The sequence below is a fragment of the Heteronotia binoei genome, chromosome 13 (assembly GCF_032191835.1).
Source record: "Heteronotia binoei isolate CCM8104 ecotype False Entrance Well chromosome 13, APGP_CSIRO_Hbin_v1, whole genome shotgun sequence".
In the NCBI taxonomy this organism is placed as follows: Eukaryota; Metazoa; Chordata; class Lepidosauria; order Squamata; family Gekkonidae; genus Heteronotia; species Heteronotia binoei.
The window spans coordinates 24,058,864-24,081,037 of NC_083235.1; the positions used below are offsets into that span (position 1 = coordinate 24,058,864).

The window sequence follows — 22,174 nt, forward strand, 5'->3', positions numbered from 1 at the left end:
TCTGCGTTCCTGTGCATTCCTGCTAAAAAAAAGCCCTGGCTGCTGCCAGTCTGAGTAGACAATACTGATCTTTATCAACCCAACCAGTGGTTCATCTGAACAGTCCAGGTAATGTCCAAGGTCTTCAACCAGAGGACTCAGTAACTTTCCTTCCTCTGACCTCCCTCTTTATAGCAGGCAGCAAGCTGACCTAGAAAGCTGCCATGCAGCACAACACAAGAGTTTCAGTTTCCTCACAGACCAGTTTACTGCCAGGCCTGAGGAAAACAGTCAGCATCCCCGACTGTTACTCACCAGAAGCTAGTAATTTCCTGACACAGGAAGAGAAGCCCTCCCTTCTTCCAGAGAAACCTCCACGCCAGGAGACGGCTTCCCGGTAATGACAGCTACTCCAGCCTATCCTCTCTTCCTCATGCAATCAGATGATCTCTAAATCACAGTGAGGACATGCTGATCTCACCACATTACTGGCTGCAGCCAACCAGCTTTTCTGCTCGTAAAAAATGGAGAAGCCTTTTTTATGAAATAAAATGTGGGGGTGAGGTTATGCTGGGAATTATGTTACCTGCATGAGTAAAAGCTACGTGGAAAGTGGGTGAGAAGGAGTGAAAAAGCTGGCTGTATTCAACCCCATACTTTTCTCTAGATGTGATCTCTGTTAGAAAACCCAAGAGGGGAACTTGCAAGGACTTGCAGGAAAGGGAAAATCCAATTTCCCCCCCACCCCAACTTTTCTCATCTTTCTCTCTCCAGCTCCACTTTCCTGCTTCTGGCTCCACTCCCCAGCATCCTATTGCTGTGCAGTATGTAACTTAACCCACAAAAGTGGCCAAACCATGCCATAGCACAGAATGGATCAGATGTTGACAGCCTATGTGGTAGAGTGGTTACAGCATCAAAGTAGGGGCTGGGAGGTTCGAGTTTACACTCTGCCGTGAAAGCTCACAGACTGACCTTGGGCCAGTCACACACTCAGCCTAGTTTACCTCACAGAACTGTTGTGAGGATAAAATGGAGAAGAAGAGAACAATGTCAGTCCCTTTGGGTCCTCACTAGGAAGAAAGGCAGGGCATTAATAAATAAATGATGATCTATGGCAATTCTAAACCAACCTGAGATTGTGGGGGGGGGCTTTCCAAAACCATGAGATTTTACCATTTTTAATAATCCTGAAATAGATCCAGGTGGGCAGCAGTGTTGGTCTGAAGCAACAGAACAAAGCTGGAGTCCAGTAGAACACTTAAGACCAACAAAGCTTTATTCAGAATGTAAGTTTTCGTGTGCATGAACACGTCATCAGATGATGAAATGGGATACAGTGAGCAGATTTACTTATAGTTGGTGGGCAGCTGACCTTCCAAGGTATTCAGTGGGTGACCTCAAAGTAGCTGTTTTACTACAAAGGAACTTCAGTAACAGAATGGAGAGGGAAATTGCTGAATTACAAATTATTATGAAATTTGGAACAAACACCTCCCCAGGACTGAACAGGGATATTGGTTTCTTATCTCATTACATACCCTAAACTCATTCTCACCAAGTAGAGCTATACATCCACAGCATTCCAATGTATTTCTCTTTTAGAATAGTGTATCAGAATAATGTCTTTTTTTTTTTGTATTGACAAACTTAAATAAGGAATATTGGTTGTTTATCTCACTACATATAATAAACTCGTGTTCCAATGTATTATTTTTGTATTGGCAAACTGAAATGATGTTTATAATGTATGCTGTTAAAAAGTAAATTAGATAGACAGGAACACCTCTGACAAAAACGGGTTCTCAGTTTAACCCAGGCTTGAGGACCTATACAGCAATTAACAGACTCTGCATTTATTGCTTTGTTTTTGTAGAAAAAGCCATCACTCTTCAATTCTGACATGTTTATTAACTTTGCTGTTTTCTAGCACAACAAATGGTATCGAAACCAAACTGGTTGTTCTTTCAACTTGTTAACTGTACTATCTTGCCACTGGATTCTAACTTTGTACCATTTTGCATACTTAACCACTGTTGAACAAAACAGGTCCCAGGACAGATCCTTGAGCCACTCCACTTGTCACTCCTCTCCAAGAGGATGAGGAACCATTCACAAGCACTCTTTGGGTGCGATCTGTCAACCAGTTACAGATCCACCTAACGGTAACAGGATCCAAACCACATTTTACCAACTTGTCAACAAGGATAGTATGTGGAACCTTATCAAAAGCCTTACTGAAATCAAGATAAACGATGTCTACAGCATCCCCCTGATCCAGCACTTTCCCCTGAGTCACTTTCTCAAAAAAAGAGATCAAGATAGTTTGACATGACTTGTTCTTATTGTGCTTAATTTAAAGCTAAAATTTGTAGATAATATTGCCCTTATTGTGCTTAATTTATATGGAATCTTAGATTTCATTCACTCAGCTTAATGTTTTATATGCTGTCAATTTCGCTTAGACGTTTTAAAGTCCAAATTTTAGATAGGAATGTTCTCGACTGTATTCAATTTATATAAAACCTTAGACCTTACTGTTACAGTACAATGTTCTATTTATATCTGATTGTTGATATGCCAATAAAAGTCTATGAATGCAAAATAAATAAGGAAACACCTTACTAGGCAACTGTTATGAGATTATGAAAAAAAAAAGAGCAACAGGGTCAAAAGTCCAGGAAATACATTTTCTCATTTTTTTTACAACTTTATATATATAAATGGCTCCCTAATGAGGCCCTGTTACATTCTATAAGTGGGCTGCAGCTACCAATGCCTGGCAATGAATGGAAGTCAAGGGGGGTGCAGACAGGGACACAGAGGTGCTGTTGAGTTCATAGTGTGATGTTACTTCCCGGGGAAACATAGAAGTTACATTACACCTCTCTAAAAATCCCCAGATACTCTATGATATCATATAGTGTGATACTTTCTAGAGAGGTGTGATGGTGGCCTGACAGCATTTTAAAATTTTGTCTCCTGTTGCCACTCTGAGCCAGGGGAAGGTGATTTCTATCAGGCAGTGGGAAGATGGCAGCTCTGACTCCAGCGGTGGCCAAACTGCAGCTTGGGTGCCACATGTGGCTCTTTCACACCTATTGTGTGGTTCTCGCAGCCCCCACCACCCCACTGGTCGGCTTGGAGAAGGCATTTCTCTATTTAAATCACTTCTCCAAACCAAGCCAACCAGCAACTTGGAGAATGCACTTCAAGCTGCTTTCTTTCCACCTCTCCCCCCAATCTATTTTCCTTCCTTCCTGCTTTCAAACATCAGGCGTTTGTATCTTGCGGCTCTCAAACATCTGATGTTTATTCTATGTGGCTCTTACATTAAGCAAGTTGTGACACCCCTGTATGCTGGAATAAAATCTTGTTAACTTTCAAGGTGCTACAACTCTCCCTTTTATTTTAATAAACAGGCTGATCAAGCAGGCAAGCAATCAGGACTAATTCCAAAGACATTCCAGTCTCCCTACCATTTCAAAAGAGTAATCACAGGCCTACACAGAATCCTACTCAGGTCTATTCAACAGGACTTACTCCCAAGAAAGTGTTCCTAGGATTGTACTCCAAAGCAGTCAGGAACCTCTGGTATTACACTCTCAGAAGCCAAGAAGGTTAGAACTTGGATGGGGGACCATCAAGGAAGACAGCAGAGGAAGGCAATGCCAAACCACATCTGCTTCTCACCTGCCTTGAAAGCCCCTGGCTGCGGTTCCCATAGTTGGCTGCAACTTGAGGACACTTACATACGTTCAGCAAGCTCCAAAATATGGATCACTTTCTTCTGTTTCACCTACATTCAAACTGCCAAAATTGTTCTTTTTAACACTTCCTTTCCAGGTGGGTGGTCACAAATTCTAGAACTTTTGGCATCAAAAGTAATTCAAACTCACCCTGACCTGGATAGCCCAGGCAAGCCCGATCTCATCAGATCTTACAAGCCAAGCATGTTGACTTTAGCAAGTACTTGGATGGGAGGCATCCTTGGAATACCAGGAGTCGGAGGTGGGGACAGGCTGGCTGAACACCTTCCTGAATATCCTCCAAGCCCAGTAGGGGCCAGTCACCAGAGGTCATCATGACTTCCAGGTGTTCATACACATTACAAAAATACAAAAAAAAAAAAAAGGAATTCAAACTCCTTCGAGAGAAAAATAGGACAAAATATTTTAAACAAATAAATCCAGTGATAAAAAGGAAAAGGCAGTGCAAGCACTGAGTTATTACCAGTCCATAGGTTGTTTTCTTGGCAGAATTTTTACAGGGTGGTTTGCCATTGCCTTTCCCAGTCATCTACACTTCTCCCCCAGCAAGCTGGGTACTCATTTTACCAACCTCGGAAGGATGGAAGGCTGAGTCAAGCTTAAGCCGGCAACCTGAACCCAGCTTCCGCCGGGATCAAACTTGGGTCGTGATAGGCTACATAAAAATCCAGAGAGAAAGGGGGAACCTATTCTCCCTAATCAAGAAACATATTTATCACAACAGAATATTAAGCTTTTTACTATTTGGTTTTTATTTCCAGACTGAGTTTTGATGCAGAAGGGTACCAAAGGCAACCTGCATAAAACACTGCATTATAATTGAATAGGGGCTGATTCCATCTTCTCCAACAGCATCATGCTGGCATGACACTCCCTTCTCATGGGGGTCACTGTGAGTGGTTCCATCCTGCTCAGTATCTTCTGACCTTCCCACACCACCACAGAACTATCACCTCTCACTCTTCTGTGGGTAGATTGGGATAAAGGCCCCAACATAATTTATCTGGACCTATTACAAACTTGCTTCAGGCTTCTATAACCCTAGTCTTCATTTATTGCTTGGTTCAGATCAGATGTCTGAGAGGCACAAGACATGAATATCAGCTGTTTGAGAGCTGGGAGGGAAGGGAACGGAAGGGGAGGGACTTTAACTTTAAATGCTTTCTCCAAGTCACCACCTGGCTTAGCTTGGAAGTGTGATTTAAAGAGAGAAAAGTCATTTTCATGTAGGCTGATGGGGCATTGGGGGCTCCAAGAGCCACACAACGTGTGAAAATTAGCCACACGTGGCTCCCGAGCTACAGTTTGGCCACCCCTAGTTTAGATTTCATCCTATTGATTGCGACTTATATGGTGTAGTCCACCCTGAGTCTCAGAGAGAATGGCGGACTATAAATACAATGAATAAATAAAGCATAACACACAATGTCAAAAGTCATGAAAGAAAAATGTTTTTTACTGCTGAGATGACATTAAGAGATCATATCAAAGAACAGTTCTGGCTGCTTCTAACCAAGGCTCTGGTAAAGTGTATCAGTGTATACAAACATCCATATACCCACACCATGTTTGGGCTCTTTTACTTGCCTGTGGCTTGCTGTAATCCTAAACAACTTCATCTGAATTAATGTGCGTTACTTTCACTACATACTAATAATGGTTAAATGACTAATACAATTTTGCTGACAAGCATTTGGCCACCTCAGTACCCTCTTTCCCACTCTGCCACACAAGAAAAAAAGACAACTCCACTGATTCTAGTTAACTACTGAGCAGCAGGCCTTAACAGGAAATAACTAGAAGGGTAACACAACCAGATGGCCAGAATGAGGAGAAAATGGTTGATTACACAAGGGTCACATGTAGTTTAACACTAGGTGGGTACAGATTGATGTCTAAGCTGTTGAGAAACCAGTGAGTGCGATCAGACGAGCAGTTTGGTCCAACAGAGTCATCTCTCCCCTCCAGATTAAATGGGCACAATCACATGCACACATCTGGCCCCCAAGCCCCACTCTTCCTTACCTCATGCTAGAACGACTCCCACATGTATTAAATAACCACCAGCAAATTTGGGTGGCTTCCCCAGCAAAGTGCTTCCATGGCAGGTTTCCAGCTGCCTGGTCATCCCAGCATGCCATGGAAACACATGAGCGGTGTAATCATTCCACTCAGTTTCTGGTGCATTCCTTTTTTCACCTAACCCCACTCCAAGGTGTGCTTCAGTGCTCCCATAGAACACGGCAAGAAGCACATGCGTGCTTGTCTGCTTTAGTGCACAGTAAAGCAGAATTATTTTTTTGGGGGGGGGAGAAACCCAGCCGCAGGTCCATGGTTGCAGAGCATTAGCTATGTGGATGACCAACCATGGGCCCATGAGACTTTGATCCAGCTTATGGGGTGTTGTCGGGTCAACCAAATCAAGCAGCTTTTTAAAAGCCAAGATCCTGCCACCGCAACCTGCTCGTCTGACCGTACCCAGTGTTACTTTTTTTTTTTTGTTACTAACAGGGTAAATTGGCTAATGGAAGAAGAAGCAATTGCACTTCAGTGCAATTTGCAGATTCAGTAAGTATCCCTTCCTCAAAACAAGACAGATGAAAGTTGTTTTGTCTAGACATGTGAATGGCCCACATATAACCAGATCTGCTATCTATGGCACATCAGCTAAGGAAAGGGCAGAGGAATTAGCTGTGGCTTCTTCTAGGGCAGGGGTGGCCAACAGTAGCTCTCCAGATGTTTTTTTGCCTACAACTCCCATCAGCCCCAGCCAGCATGGCTAATGGCTGGGGCTGATGGGAGTTGTAGGCAAAAAAAAAACATATGGAGAGCCACCGTTGGCCACCCTGTTCTAAGGCACACAGCTAAATAATACAAGTGACACAAGTCCAGTGAAGAATTCCCCCCAACTGGACTCACTCTCTCATGTACATAGAACCGCTCACCTAAGAAAGTGCTCCACTGCTCTAAGTACTGAAAAGGGGAAGGAGGGGCTTCAGGCTTCCCTCCCAGTGTAAGTGGTTAGGTGTGCGGACTTTTATCTAGAAGAACCCGGTTTGATTCCCCACTCCACTTGCAGCTGCTGGAATGGCCATGGGTTAGCCATAGCTATCGCAGGAGTTGCCCTTGAAAGTGCAACTGCTGTGAGAGCCCTCTCAGCCCCACCCACCTCACAGGGTGTCTGTTGTGGGGGGAGAAGATATAGGAGATTGCAAGCTGCTCTGAGTCTCTGATTCAGAGAGAAGGGCGAGATATAAATCTGCAGTCTTCTTCTTCTCCCTTGCCATTTTCACCAGTGGAAACAGCCATAGGGTGGGGCTCTGTGCTCCTTTATAGGGCTGTATGTGTCCTGCAATCATGTTGACACAGCATTTAGAGGCAAGCTCTAGTACTGGGTATAGTATGCACTATGTCTTGTTATGGTGACTGACATTTTTGTGTATGTTTGGTAAGCCAGTTTGGTGTAGTGGTTACGTGTGCAGACTCTTATCTGGCAGAACTGGGTTTGATTCCTCACTCCTCCACTTACAGCTGCTGGAAAGGCCTTGGGTTAGCCATAGTTCTCGCATGAGTTGTCCTTGAAAGGACAGCTTCTCTGTGAGAGCTCTCTCAGCCCCACCCACCTCACAGGGTGTCTGTTGTGGGGGGAGAAGATATAGGAGATTGTAAACCACTCTGAGTCTCTGATTCAGAGAGAAGGGCGGGGTATAAATCTGCAGTCATCTTTGTCGTATGCTGGAATGCTTCAAATTAGGACAACTTTGAATAGGTATTGTCTTTTCCTATTTTGTAATTCCGTCTTGAGTTTCCCAAATGGAAAGAAAGATGGAACAGAAATGCAATAAATAAACAACCAACCACTTTTACAAAAAGATTTCCTATTTGGCTGCTGACAGTCCATGCCTACTGACTAAGCTACTGATTAAATATACACAAGCTGTTTATAGTAACGAGAGATTATTATTATTATTAATCCCCAAAAGTCTTTGCGTATAATTCAGTTACATGGCAGGATGTATTATTATACTCATAGAAGCAAAGAAATATTATTATTACTATTATTATCAATCCCCAAACGTCTTTGAGGATAATTCCGTTTCATGGCAGGATGCATTATTATAATCATGGAAGCAAAGAAATATATACACAATTTTACCCTTTACTAATATTTTTTAACTTTTTAACTTTTATTTTATAAATGAACTTTACATATACTACAACAAACCAAATCTGTGCGGCATAATAACTTTTCAATTAACAAAGGCTCAGAGATATATACATAATCTTCACATATAGCTCCCCCTCCCCCTTCACCTTTCATTACAAGCAGTTTGTTCAATAAACAACAAAGTTTTTGTATTTCAGAGGTACTTTACAATATGCTAAATTGGAATTTTCTATATAGTCAAAGAAATATTCCTCTACTAATATGATGAGTCTTCCACCACAATTTGAAGCGCGATCCTTGATTGTTTCACGTCTGCATGAGGATCTAGTGGATGACATTGTTATGGAGCAACCCGAACTTGTTGAACAACTTACCCCAGAGTTCATTTAAAAGTATAACCTACTAACTGATTAAAAAATTACATTAAAAATATAATCAAGCCATTGAAGCTTGGAAACATTCCCACCAATCGTTTCAATATGCAGGCCCATGGAATGGACATAGTTTCCTAGAACAGGGTTCCCAACCTTCAGGCCGTGGACTGGTCCGTGGCCTATTAGCAACCGGGCCATGGAGCAAGGCAGAGATGCCACATCATCCCTTCTGCCCACTCGGGACCTGGGCAGACAAAAGAGGAAGAACCACCTCTTTTATCCGCCGGGGTCCTGGGCAGGTGGAAGGGGCAGCAGTGACCTTCGCCTACCTCTCATTTAAAGCCCCCATGGGGAAGCAGGGATGGGGGGACAGCCCGGGGTGGCAAAACCCCCAGCACCACCACCACCAGTCTGTGGAAAAATTGCCTTCCATGAAACTGGTCCCTGTTGCCAAAAAGGTTGGGAGCCGCTGTCCTAGAAAGCTAAGAAATAATATTGGCAATTTTAAAAAAACCAACTCTGTCCTCTTGTCCTTGTGACAGCCCCAAACCACGAGAAATGATTCAATATTCTGCCTACTTATGACTGAGGGGTGATGTAAGCATCACAGTGCAGGGGTGGGCAGGACAAGAGAGCTTGTTCACTTCTTTTTAAAGAGCAAAGCAAAAGCTATCATATGAAGCAACTGATGCTGTGTTGAGGAAGAGGGACATACATCTTTCAAACCAAGCATTAACATATTAAAAAAGAAAGATTCACTAAGCTGTAAGGGATGGCTGTAAGGAGTGATAACCTTGTTAATGTGCCACAAAGGGTTACCTCTACCTGTTGTGTTCCGAGTTCGCTTCAAGGTGTTGGTATTGACCTTTAAGCCCTTTATGGTCAGGGACCTGCTTATCTACGGGACCGCCTTTCTCCATATATCCCCCAGAGAGCACTGCGTTCAGGGGCAAAAAACTTACTCTCCGCCCCTGGACCAAAAGAAACCAGGTTATGTGTGACAAGATCTAGGGCTTTTTCGGTGGCAGCACCAGAGCTTTGGAATGCTCTTCCAGAAGCCATACGGGCCCTGCGGGATCTGTCTGTGTTCCGCAGGGCCTGTAAGACCGAGTTGTTCAAGCAGGCCTTCGATGCTTGACGGAAAGATGGCTGCCACCGGACATCACATAGAATGCCGGTGATCACTGTTTGGAAATTTAATGCCGCCTATAATGTATGGATCCAGCACTATATAATGGTTTTAAAAATTGTAATATGTTTTTAAAAACTGAAAAATGTAAATTATGGTTTTATATGTTTTATTGGTTTAATCGTGTGGATATGATGTTGTGAGCTGCCCTGAGTCCGCTTGCAGAGAGGGCGGGATATAAGTTGAACGTAATAAATAAATAAAAGTAGACCCTTTTAAACCCTACTGATTTCTCCCCCTGAAATCAATGAGTCCCATGATGGTGGAAAATGAGGTCAAGTTGCAGCCGACTTATGGTGACCCTTCATGGGGTTTTCCAAGGCAAGGGACAAACAGACGGTTTGCCATTGTCTGCCTCTGCATAGCAACCATGGATTCCCTGGGGGGGTGTCCCATTCAAGCACTAAGCAGGGCTGACCCTGTTTAGCATCTGAGATCCGAAGAGATCAAATCAGCAGCCTTTAAAAATAAAGCAGCACCCTTTAAAAATAAAGAACAGAAGAGCATTAACAGTAAACAATAAAATAAAACATATTAGATTGGATCAGAAGCTGGAAGTGAGTCACTCATCACAGGTGACCTCATAGGCACTAGCCAATATATGCCAGTGATGTCGGTTTCCTGAAACAAGAAAAGACTGAATGGCCAGAATCAAGGAAATGGAGAATAAGCTAAAAATGTGTTACTGAACTACTGTGACTTGGAACACTGCCTAGTAAACCTTTCCCACTCACCCCAACAGCTGTTTTTGTCATCTGAATGTAACCCTTTGAAAATAACACACCGCACCCATCTCCAGTTGTGGAAGGAACTATGCAAATCGATGGGCCCTGCAAGCCACTGAAGCATAAACCACAACAGGGGCAACCAGGCTGACTAATCCTTTAATTTGCAAATCCACAACCTGCCTACCTCTTATTTATTTTACTGCATTCATACCCTTGCCTTTCCCCACCCCCCCATGAGGGCCCAAAGCAGTTTAGCAGTGGAGCACTGCCTTGGCATTTAGATGGCCCCAGGTACCATCCTCAGCATCTATAGTTTAAAAGATGAGGTAGCAGGTGATGTGAAAGATCTCTGCTTGGTACCTTGCAAAGCCTCCGCCAATCTGAGTACCAGAAAAAGTACAGAGGGCGACAATCAAGATGATTAAGGGGTCGAGCACCTTCCCTATGAGGAAGACTGAAGAGTCTGGGACTTTCCAGTTAGAAAAGAGGAGGAGGATTGGATTTTTACCCTGTCCTTCACTACCAAAGAAGATCCCCGTGGCGCAGAGTGTTAAAGCTGCAGTACTGCAGTCCTAAACTCTGCTCACGACCCGACTTCAATCCCCGGTGGAAGCTGGGCTGTTTTCAGGTAGCTGGCTCGAGGTTGACTCAGCCTTTCATCCTTCCGAGGTCAGTAAAATGAGTACCCAGCTTGCTGGGGGGAAAGCATAGATGACTGGGGAAGGCAATGGCAAACCATCCCATAAAAAGTCTGCCGCGAAAACGTTGTGAAAGCAACGTCACCCCAGAGTCGGAAACGACTGGTGCTTGCACAGGGGACCTTTCCTTTCCACTACCCAAAGGAGCCTCAGAGCGGCTTACAATCTCCTTTCCCTTCCCCTTCCCACAACAGACACCTTGTGAAGTAGGTGAGGCTGAGAGCTCTTACAGAAACTGTTCTTTCCAGACCAGCCTTTGACAGAGTTACGACTGACCCAAGGTCACTCTAACAGTTGCATGTGGAGGAGTAGGGAATCAAACCCAGTTCTCCCAGATAGAGTCTGCACCTTTAACCACTACATAAAACTGGCTCTAAGGAAGGGCATGTTAGAAGTTTATAAAATTATGCATGGGGTGGAAATTGAGAATTTCCTTTGCAGCCACACTTGGCCTTTAGACTTCTCCTCCTCTTTCCATTTCTCTTACAAAAAGACCCTCAAAAAAGAAAATGGCGATGCAGAATGATGCAAGCTGTCTTAGGTCAGGGTGTGACCCATGTGAGGATTTTGGCAGGTCAGTGGGAGTCCAATGCTTTGCAGCAGACAAGGTAAACAAAATGCTGAGGCAAGGAAATATTTGTGCCCAAGTTCAAGCAGTGCAAGTGAGTCAGATTCCAAATCCTGGAATGTGTGAACAATGTTGGTTACATAATGAGGTATTGAACATGGTAAGATTTTACATCTCCTCTGTGGCCACCCACTAAAAGGTGCAATACTTCCTGCCAAAGTTTCCGACTTTTTTGTTTCTTTAGCTCAAGCCACCCACAAGAACATTTTGCTTCTATTAGCAAAACCCACTCGTTTGCTGTCCCCTTTCCTCCTTCGAAGAAAGTAAATGGCTCTGTGAAATTGTTCTATCCCGGTAACACCTCTCTGCCGATGCCTCTGCCTTCAAGGTGCGATGACGGCTGCTGATACAGGCCTGCAGATAAACGTCCCACCCTCTTTAATAAGATGCTTAATGTGTGGAAATGGGCAGGTACGCAGGTGAATTGATAACACCCCCATTCAGCCTCTATTAAAGGAGCAGAACATTCTTCTCCAGGCCTCTAACAACTCCAAATGGAGGCTACAATAGAAGCCACTCTTGATCACTGAAGAAGTTTAATTTGACACTGTTCTGAGAAGTGGTTAAATATATAAAATGAACAGGTCCCAATACTCCCTCTAAGCTGTGGAGTCTTGTGAGCTACTGGCATTGAAGTTATGAGCTACTGCATAAATTACTTTGCTCGGGGGGGCCACTTTTCCCGAGCCAAGGCAAAAACGTGCGAGTCAAAGGCTAAAAAACCCTGTAAGCTAGCCAGGGCTTTTTTTTGTAGCAGGAACTCCATTGCATATTAGGCCACACCTCCCTGATGTAGCCAGTCCTCCAGGGCTCTTAGTACGGGACCTACTGTAAACTCCAGGAGGATTGGCTACATCAGGGGGCTATGGCCTAATCTGCAAAGGAGTGCCTGCTATAAAAAAACCCCTGGCACTAGCTCATACTATCTCAGTTTAGAGAGAACATTGTCACCTGCCATTCGTTTGTTTGAAGAATCTCCTCTTGTTACTTTCAGCATCATGAATGGCCCAATTAGGCCAATCTTGTCAGAGTTTGTGGGTTAAGAAGGGTTGGCCACAGTCAGTGCTTGGGTGGGAAACAGTTAAGGAAGGCTGAGGTTGCTAAGCAGAGGAAGGCAAGGGCAAACCACCTCTACTGGTCTCTGGCCTTGAACACTCCATTGAGGTTTGTAGTTCAGCAGCGTTTTTTCTTCTTCTTGATACTATCAGAAGCTACATTTTCCAAGCCCAGATCCCAATGAGAGGCTTTGCTTTGGCCAAAAAAAATCACTTATCGCTTATTAATTAGTTGTCAAAATAAAGCTTGGACTTGGTGTGTCGCTCCCATGAGCATAGCCAGAAAGCTTTTAAGAAATGCCAAGGCATATACAAACTGTCTACTTCTGTCAGTTTCAAAGCCATTTAAAAAAGCAGGGTCATTGATTAAAACCTCATTATTCGTCAAGCTAAACACAAAGGATTCTCACAATAGCTTCAGAAGTCTAATCATAGCAAGGCAAACATATTTTCCACAGCAGATCTTTGCTCCAGAGATTCCGTCCCTCGTTTTTTGCTTTCCAGAAAATGACACATGGAGGAAGGAAAGTTCTCTCTCTGAACTGTAAAATTCTCTCAGACCAATACAATACATTACTTTCATTTCTAAAAATTCAACTTCCCGTAATCGCAACCAACAAGTTTTAAACATCTGTTACCAAAGGTTCCCTTTGAAGTTTGGCAGCTGTTGGAAAAAAAATATGGGGTAAAAAAAAAAAGTTGTCACTTCCTGATAATCTCTTGGGCTATTTTTAACACTAATATTCCCAGCCTAGGGATGTGTTATCTGTCATAGTTCAAATAACCCACAAAATCTTTACCTCAACCATTTTTAGGGTTGCCAGGTTCCCGTGCCCACTAGTGGTTGTGGTGGTGGGAGGGAAAGGTTGCCATATCCAGTTTGAGAAATGCCTGGAGATTTGGGGATGGAGCCTGAGGAGGACAGGGACCTCAATGGGGCATGTTGACATAGACTCCAGCCTCCAAAGCATCCATTTTCTTCAGGGGAACTGACCTCTGTAATCTGAAGATGAGCTGTAATTCCAGGGAATCCCCAGGGCCCACCCGGAGGCTGGTATCCCATCAGTTTCTGATTATACCACGTTTTATGACCCTTTAACTGTCACAGTTCCTACCAGAGAATGCTTTGTAGTTTGGTGATGGGGCTGAGCATTTTCAGCTGGAGATCCCAACCCCCCCCCCCCCTCACAGTACTGCAGTTCCCTAAAGGAACAAAATGACAATCACACCACTTTGATTTCCAGCCTCCCTGTCAGTATTTATTACGAAGAACTACACTTTGTTCTCTTAATAATAAAAAAGGTAAAGGTAGTCCCCTGTGCAAGCAGCAGTCGTTTTTGACTCTGAGGTGACGGTGCTTTCACAGCGTTTTCACGGCAGACTTTTTATGGGGTGGTTTGTCATTGCCTTTCCCAGTCATCTACACTTTCCCCCCAGCAAGCTGGGTTACAAAGTTACAATTTTACCGACCTCAGAAGGATGGAAGGCTGAGTCAACCTCAAGCTGGCTACCTGAACCAGCTTCCGCTGGGATCGAACTCAGGTTATGAGCAGAGGGCTCCAACTGCAGTACTGCAGCTTTACCACTCTGTGCCACGGGGCTCTTACTCTTAATAATACGCAAGTAATATTTCAGTCATACCACACCCAAAGGCCAAAGTTACAATTTACTCCTTGTTTCCTTTTGTCCTCTCAAGAACCCTGTGAAGTTGGATAAAGTAGTGAGGTAAAATTAATGGTGGCAAATTCAAAGCAGTACCTATCCCAGTTTGCTCTCACAACTGTATCACCTCAGGCTGTGTGCATGTGTAGTCATTCTCTGAAAGTCCCTTTATGCCACATTAAAACACAATCATTACTCATAGGTAGCTAATTTGAACACACTTCAAAACACACCGCCACCCTCCCTGCCCCACAAAAAACTCCAGGACAGTAAAAGTTTAATGAGAAGAACTGAACCATATCAGAAGAGGCAGCACTAAATCAACTCCAAATAAAGATTTGAACTGCAGCTTCTCTTTTTCATGTTCTGTCAGCTGTACTCTGCTTTCCTCTCTAAATCCACCCTGACAATTACTAATGTAATGATAATCTGTTTGATTGATTACTATTTTAATAAAATTGTTTTGATGGAAATTTTAGTCTGTGTTTTAAAAAAGCATACTTGATCGGGGCTTACTCTTATCATTGAACCACATCGATGTAACTGCTGCGATAAGGGGAAGGCAAGAAGGAAAAAAATAGCAAAGACTACACACAGAAGATCTTGCATGTGAAACAAATTCAAACTAAAAAAAAAATACATACAGAACAGAATATTTCAAAAGTCTAATAGCAGACATGATTGGATTAAATGACTGGTCCAACTCAGGAAATACCTGGAAACTTTGGGGATGGCACCTGGAGACATTTCCATTCCCTATTTTTTTTTTTTTTAAAAGCAGTGCAGTTCCCCTGAATACAGTTTTCATTTCCTCATCCTCATTTTTACTTTCACAGGGTTCACCAGTAGCTGCAGTTCCACCACATGAAAGTGAGATTTGTCATACCCTCACAAGACCTTTGCCAGTTTTGGCAGCATTTCCAAGCATGGCTTTATTAAGGGACACACACTCACAAGGCAGCCAAAATAAACAAAAACAGTTTGCAAGCCCACACTGGGGCAATCTATTCATGGGAGTTGCTGAATGGGACAATCTGATGTTTCAACCAACTTCTTCAGATTAACATAGAAAAATGAAAGTAAGGAACAAAGCAGTCAGGGGGTGGAGTTTTCCTCCATCCCATAATCAGGTTCTAGTTTACTCTTTACTATCCATTTTACTATACAAATGACTTCTGAAACAAATGCAAAGCAAACAGAGGGATTGTGCTCTCTTCCTTTCTCGCACTCACCAGGAAGAGGCAGTGGTTCTACCAGCTCGCCTCGCCCCCATGCAGCTTTCCTTCTACTGAGATTTAAAGGTACACACACATTCCAAAACACAGTTTGCAAGCTTCTTCTAAACCTGCAGAGATGCTTTCCTACTGTGTGGGACAGAATTAAAGCAGTTAGTATGTCAGGCTGGGATCTGGGAGACTCCAGTTCAAATCCCCACTCTGGCATGGAAGCTGACTGGGTGTCCTTGGGCCAATCACACACAGCCAACCCTACCTCACAGAGTTGTTGTGAGTATAAAATGGAGGAGAGGAGAATACTATCAGCTGCTTTGGAGTCCCCATTGAGGGAAAAAGCAAGGAATAAATGAAGTAAATAAAACCCACATATCAAACCCTTTCTTCCTCTTCACCTAGAAAAACGGGTCACCAAACTTTACTTTATTAAGAGAAACTGAGGAGGAGGAGGAGGAGAAGAAGGAGAAGGAGGAGAAGAAGAAGGAGAAGGAGGAGGAGAAGAAGGAGAAAAAGGAGGAGGAGGAGGAGGAGGAGGAGGAGAAGGAGAAGGAGAAGGAGGAGAAGGAGGAGAAGGAGGAGAAGGAGGAGAAGGAGGAGAAGGAGGAGAAGAAGGAGAAGAAGGAGAAGAAGGAGAAGAAGGAGAAGAAGGAGAAGAAGAAGACACTCTGTGAGGTGGGTGGGGCTGGAGAGGGCTCTCACAGCAGCTGCCCTTTCAAGGACAACCTCTGCCAGAGCTATGGCTGACCCAAGGCCATTCCAGCAGGTGCAAGTGGAGGAGTGGGGAATCAAACCCGGTTCTCCCAGATAAGAGTCCGCACACTTAACCACTACACCAAACTGGCTCTCCCAGTCTAGTCTAATGAAGACTATCCCAAACTACTTCCTTCTTCCAAACTGTCCTGTTAATAAAATTTGTCCTGTCCTAAAGCACCGCATGTACTGACCTGGATGGCTCAGGCTAACTTGATCTCCGCAGATTCTGGAAGCCAAACAGGGTTGCCAGCCTCCAGGTGAGGCCTGGAGATCTCCCATTTTTACAACTGATCTCCAGTTGGCAGATGTCAGCTCCCCTGAAGAAAATGGCTGCTTTGACAGGTGGGCTCTATGGCATTGTACCCTGCTGAAGCCCCTCCCCTCCCCAACCCCCACCCTTTCCTGGATCCACCCCCAAAATCTCCAGGTATTTTCCAACGCAGCCCTGGCAACCCTACAGCCAAACAGATTCAGCTGACCAAACTGCCATAGATCAACTGTGACTTGACAGAACTTTTCACCACCAGAAACAGGGACTAGGGAGAGTATCAGAAATGAATCTTCTGGCTAAGCAGCAGAGAGGAAAAGCCCTATGAAGTAAATGCTTTTTAAAAATTTAAAAGCCTAGAGCAGTTTTTTTTCCAATACCTTTTCCTGGGTCTTCCAGAAGAGCTTTTGCAGCCCATGTGTTCCAACCAAAAAGGTGGCTTGTAAAGTCTGTTAAAACAAGTCCCAGCCTTTTACAGTTCATCAATTTGTGCAGCCTCTGTTGTTGTTTTTAAATGGGTCACCGTGCCAAGTAAATCTGGATGTGTGAGTCAACATACCAAAAAGGCTGAGAGCCAGTATTCTAAAAGACTCATGAGCTATTCTGCAACAGCTAGTAAACTGCTGGTAACTCATGAGCTACCCATCAGAAACCCCTGACCCAGTGAGATTTTGCTAATCTTCCGATACCACTACCAATGTTCCCTCTAAACTGCAGAGACTTGTGAGCAAAAATTCTACTTTGTGAGCTGCTGGCATTAAAGTTGTGAGCTACTGACTTAATTAAAGTTGTGAGCTGCTGCATAAATTAGTGTCTTCTGGGGTCATCCTTCCTGAGCGAAAACAAAAATGTGTGGATGGAAGGCTAAAAATCTGAGAGTTAGCTCATGCCAACTCAGCTTAGAGGGAAAACTGACCACCAACAACTTGATGAAAAGGATCTTACCCATCACCTTCAGTGTATCTTTGTTGTTATCCCCAAGGCTGCCTGTTCCTATTCAAGAGGCACAGTTCTGCTTACGTAATTCTCACCAACACATTCAAACGTCTTCTCCAGCCACTTCCCGTTTATCCCACTACCATATGGGCCTAGGACAACATCTCTGAACACGCCATAGGAATCACAGACTACTTCGCATTTATATAGGGCATCTTTATGCCGCAATCCTTTCAGCCACCACACAAGGTTAAGCATTATTTTCCTGACGTTGCAGGAAGGAACAGGCTGAGAGAGAGAGAGACTCAAATCACAGCTGTGTAATTTGCGTCAGAGAGATTCTGATTTAAAACGCAGGATTGCACACTTAGCTACTTTGTGACACCAGCTTTGGTTTCAAAACCAATAAAAAAGCTCAGTGGAAAAAAATATATAACCCTGTAAAAACTGCCTTGCAGAATCAGATCAAGAACTATCTGAACTCAGTGCCTTGTCTCCAGCCGCACACCGTAACCTTTTTTAAACAGTCACCAGAAAAGTGAACTCCTGGGAAATGGGGATCACTTACTACCAATCACCCATGGCAAACATTCATATAGGTAGCTGTGTTAGTCTGCAGCAGCCAACTAAAACAGGCGTATAGTGAGACCATAAAGTCTAACAGAGTGTATTCCCCTGGCTGAATATAAGCTGATGCTAGAATCGGTTTTGTTAAGGTGCCACAGCATTCCAGATTTCTTTTGCTGTGGAGCTTCCACAAAGCCACAACCCAAAGCATTAATTTACGCTGCTGATCTTGCTGCACCTATGGATCTGAGTGTATACATTCATCTTTGTTCAGTGGACTCCTATATCAGCGGCTGCCCTGCACATTGTTTGACCTTTACCTTGTTTCACTAAAAAAGAAAGAAAGAAAAAGAATTGTTTTCAATTTCATTTTCTATCTGGTCAGGGACGACATATGCCTCTACCTGTTTAAGATACCAGTTTAGTCCTTTTACAGTGAACATCCTTGGAGGTCTCCCATCCAAATACTAAGAATGATATAAGACAATCTGGAACGGGTCCAGAGGAGGGTGACAAAGATAGTGAGGGGTCTGGAGACCAAGTCCTATGAAGAAAGGTTGAAGGAGCTGGGTATGTATAGCTTGGAGAGGAGGCAGCTGAGAGGTGATATGATCACCATCTTCTAGTACCTGAAGGGCTGTCATATAGAGGATGGTGTGGAATTGTTTTCTGTTGCCCCAGAAGGTAGGACCAGAACTAAAGAGTTTCCAGCTCAACATTAGGAAGAACTGCCTGACAGAATGGTTCTTCAGTGGAACAGGTTTCCTCGGGAGGTGGTGGGTTTTTAAACAAAGGCTAGATGGCCATCTGACCACAATGCTGATCCTGTGAACTTAGGGGGAGGTATTGTGAATTTCCTGCATTGTGCAGGGGGTTGGACTAGATGACCCAGTGGGTCCATCCAACTCTATGATTCTATGATCAGTAACACCCGCGTGTCCATGCATAGATCTTTTTGTAAGAAAGAACCAACATGCATTCATTTACAAGTGAAACCACAGACACATATCTGTATAAATATGTGCTTCTAATCACAAGTGCAATTGAATGTGAAATGGGAATTACTCTTAACACACGTATGAAGCACAATCAAGTGTACACCATACACAGAGTTGATGTGCATTCAAGCATTCATGTTTGAGGAAGTCAGATAGGTCCATGAAACCTCACGCTGTGTTATATTTGCTACTGCTGAAGATGCCACAAGATGCTCTCATTGTTTTCTGCTACTATGAAAGCCTCATGGGGCTGCCCCCTGCGGAATTCCCCTTTTTTGCAAACACACACAAATTTTTGTTGCTTGCTCACAAGTGAGGGAATCTCATCAGATCTTGGAAGCTAAGTAGGATTGGCCCCAGCTAGTATTTGGATGGGAGACCTTCAAGGAATACCAGGGTCGTGACACAGAGGCAAGCAATGGCAAACCACCTCTGAATGCCTCTTGCCTTGAAAACCCTACAGACTGCCATAAGTCAGCTGCGATGGGGTTAGGGATGCCAGCCTCCAGGTGGGTCCTGGGGATCCTCTAGAATTACAGCTCATCTCCAGACTAGGCTCTTGGCACTTTACTCAGGGTCTGCTGGGAACTCTGTTATTCGGGACTTCCAGCTACCGAAGTGTGGGAGGTAGACGTGCGGCTCTACGGCTCTGCAACGATAAGTCTATGATAAGTCTATAACAAGCCTCTTTTAACTTTCAACTTTATTTTTTTTTTTTAACTCTGAGGATTTTACCCTTCTTGTCTTAACTTTCTCAAATGGAAGCAGAGTTTTAGAGGAATGCAAACCTCCCTTGCTTAATTGGATAATTGGTTGGCGTCTTTATCGTCTTTGACTCTGGAAGGCTATCAAGTGGGAGCTTTGTTTGTCATCTCCAGACTACAGAGATGAGTTCTCCAGCAGGAAATTGATGCTTTGGAAGGTGGGCTCTGTGACACTGCAACCCAATGAGGTCCCTTCCCCCCCCCCCCACTCCCAGCTCCATTCTCAAATCTCCAGGAGTTCCCATATCTGGATCTGGCAACTCTAGGTCTGAGTGAGAGTTAGACCATGTAAAGAGGGCTGATAAACACATCATGTAATGGTACTTGCCCACCTAGACTTTTAATAAAGAGGAATGAAGGGGTCAAACTGGTGGATCTCCTGATGGCAGTTGGGTTTTTTTGGCCACTGTGTTGCAGAGTGTTGGACTGGATGGGCCACTGGCCTGATCCAACACGGCTTCTCTTATGTTCTTAACACTATTTTAGTCCAGAACCGGTTATTTTAAGCAGTCAGAGGTCTGTTTTAGGATCTTTTAATGCTGGGTCAGGGTTTCTAATATTGGATTTCACTTAATATCTTTTATTGTTTCCTTTTGAACAAAGTTTGAATCCAGCAGCAGCACCTTTAAGACCAACCAAGTTTTAATCTGGGTATATGCTTTAGTGTGCATGCCATCTCAGGCAGGTTCCTGGAAATGCTGAATAGTTTTTCCTAAATAAACAAACTGGGCTCTTGTAAGCGAAAGCAGAAGAGGCTCCAGCAGTGGTTGAAAAGATGTTTTGGCAGCATTAGGATGCGTGTCCGTGTTCAAGGCGCTGCAGGATTTAGGGAACAGTAGCACCTTTAAGACCAACAAAGTTTTATTCAAAGCAGGAGTCAAGTGGCACCTTTAAGACCAGCAAAGTTTTATTCAGCATGCATACTTCATCAGACAATGGAATGAGGTACATATGAAGCTGCCTTATACTGAATCAGACCCTCGGTCCATCATAGTCAGTCTTGTCTACTCAGACTGGCAGGCTCTCCAGGGTCTCAAGCGGAGGTTTTTCACACCTATTTGCCTGGACCCTTTTTAGTTGGAGATGCCAGGGATTAAACCCGGGACCTTCTGCTTACCAAGCCGATGCTCACCGTACAGTAAGCAGAGCTACACAGAGCTAGTGGGCAGTGGTTAAGAATGCAAAGTGATATAAAGTTAGGATCCAATGGCAAAATAGTGAAATAAACAAATGGAAAGCGCATTTTGGTCTGGTCTTAAAGGTGCTCCTGGACTCCTACTTTGTTCTACTGCCTCAGACCAACACAGACACCCCACCTTGATCAATCTACAGCAGGGGTGACCAAACTGTGGCTCAGGAGCCACATGTCGTTCTTTCACACACATTGTGTAGCTCTCCAAGCTTGCCGGAGTCTCTCCCTCCACCCATCCTTTTGCCTTCCTTCCTTCCTTCCTTCGCGGCTCTCAAACATCTGGCATTTATTCTATGTGGCTCTTATGTTAAGAAAGTTCGGCCACCCCTGATCTACAGGATTTAGGGACCAATCCAAAGCAGGTCTACTCAGAACCGACCTATTGTATTCAGTAGAGCTTACTCCCAGTTAAGTGCTTTGAAGGACTGCAGCTTCAGCGACTCTTCACCCACACCGTCCGTTTCCCTAAGCTGTTTCACAGGAAAGCTTCTTTCAGTCCCTTTCCCCATTTATTTTGCACCCCCCCCCCCCCAAAAAAAAACCCTGAAGGTCCTACAGCCGCAGGGAACTGCTCACCTCCTCGGTTCCGCCCCCTCCCTCCCAAGGCGTCCGAACCATTCCCTTTCTCGGTACCTTCAAGCCAGGCGGTCTTGACTCCGCTTGCTGGCAACCAGAGCCGTCCGAAAACCCCTTGGAACCGCCTGCCGCGGCTTTGGATTAATCCACACCAAAAGCGGCGGTCTTGCTCACAAGCGACCCCGCAGCCCTACAAACGTTAGGAGCTTCTACGAGCACGTTTAGAAGCTCGCGATTAAAGACCCGGAGGAAGCGAAGGGGCGGAGGGATGTCGCTGGCGTCACAGGCGGACTGAAATGCAAGTGAAAGGGTTTTTTCCTTAATGAAGAGGCGAGCGGGAGCCAGGAAGAGGGCGGGGTGCCGCGCAGAACGGAGGCGTGTCACAGCCACGGTGGCCGACTACAGCCTGGGAAATTCCCGACACTTGGGTGGAATTTGGGGTGGGGAATCTGGGCAGTGTAGAGTTGTTGGAAATTGACGGGGCAGGGACAGGCCGGAAGAGGCACTGAACTATTAACAGTACTCACGACCTGAGTTCGATCCCGGCGGAAGCTGGGTTCAACTAGCCGGCTCGAGTTTGACTCAGCCTTCCATCCTTCCGAGGTCGGTAAAATGAGTACCCAGCTTGCTGGGGGCA

At 44.4% G+C, this 22,174-nt stretch overlaps 1 protein-coding gene across 1 annotated transcript in view; it reads right to left on the reverse strand.

The window, feature by feature from the left end:
* The window catches only part of STAT6 (signal transducer and activator of transcription 6), an 84,119-nt gene extending 62,285 nt beyond the window's left edge, over positions 1 to 21,834 (reverse strand). The window contains exon 1 of the mRNA XM_060253310.1: positions 21,595 to 21,834. The gene's annotated coding sequence lies outside the window, so the exon portion shown is untranslated. The remainder of the gene's footprint in view (positions 1 to 21,594) is intronic.
* Positions 21,835 to 22,174: the final 340 nt, after the last annotated feature.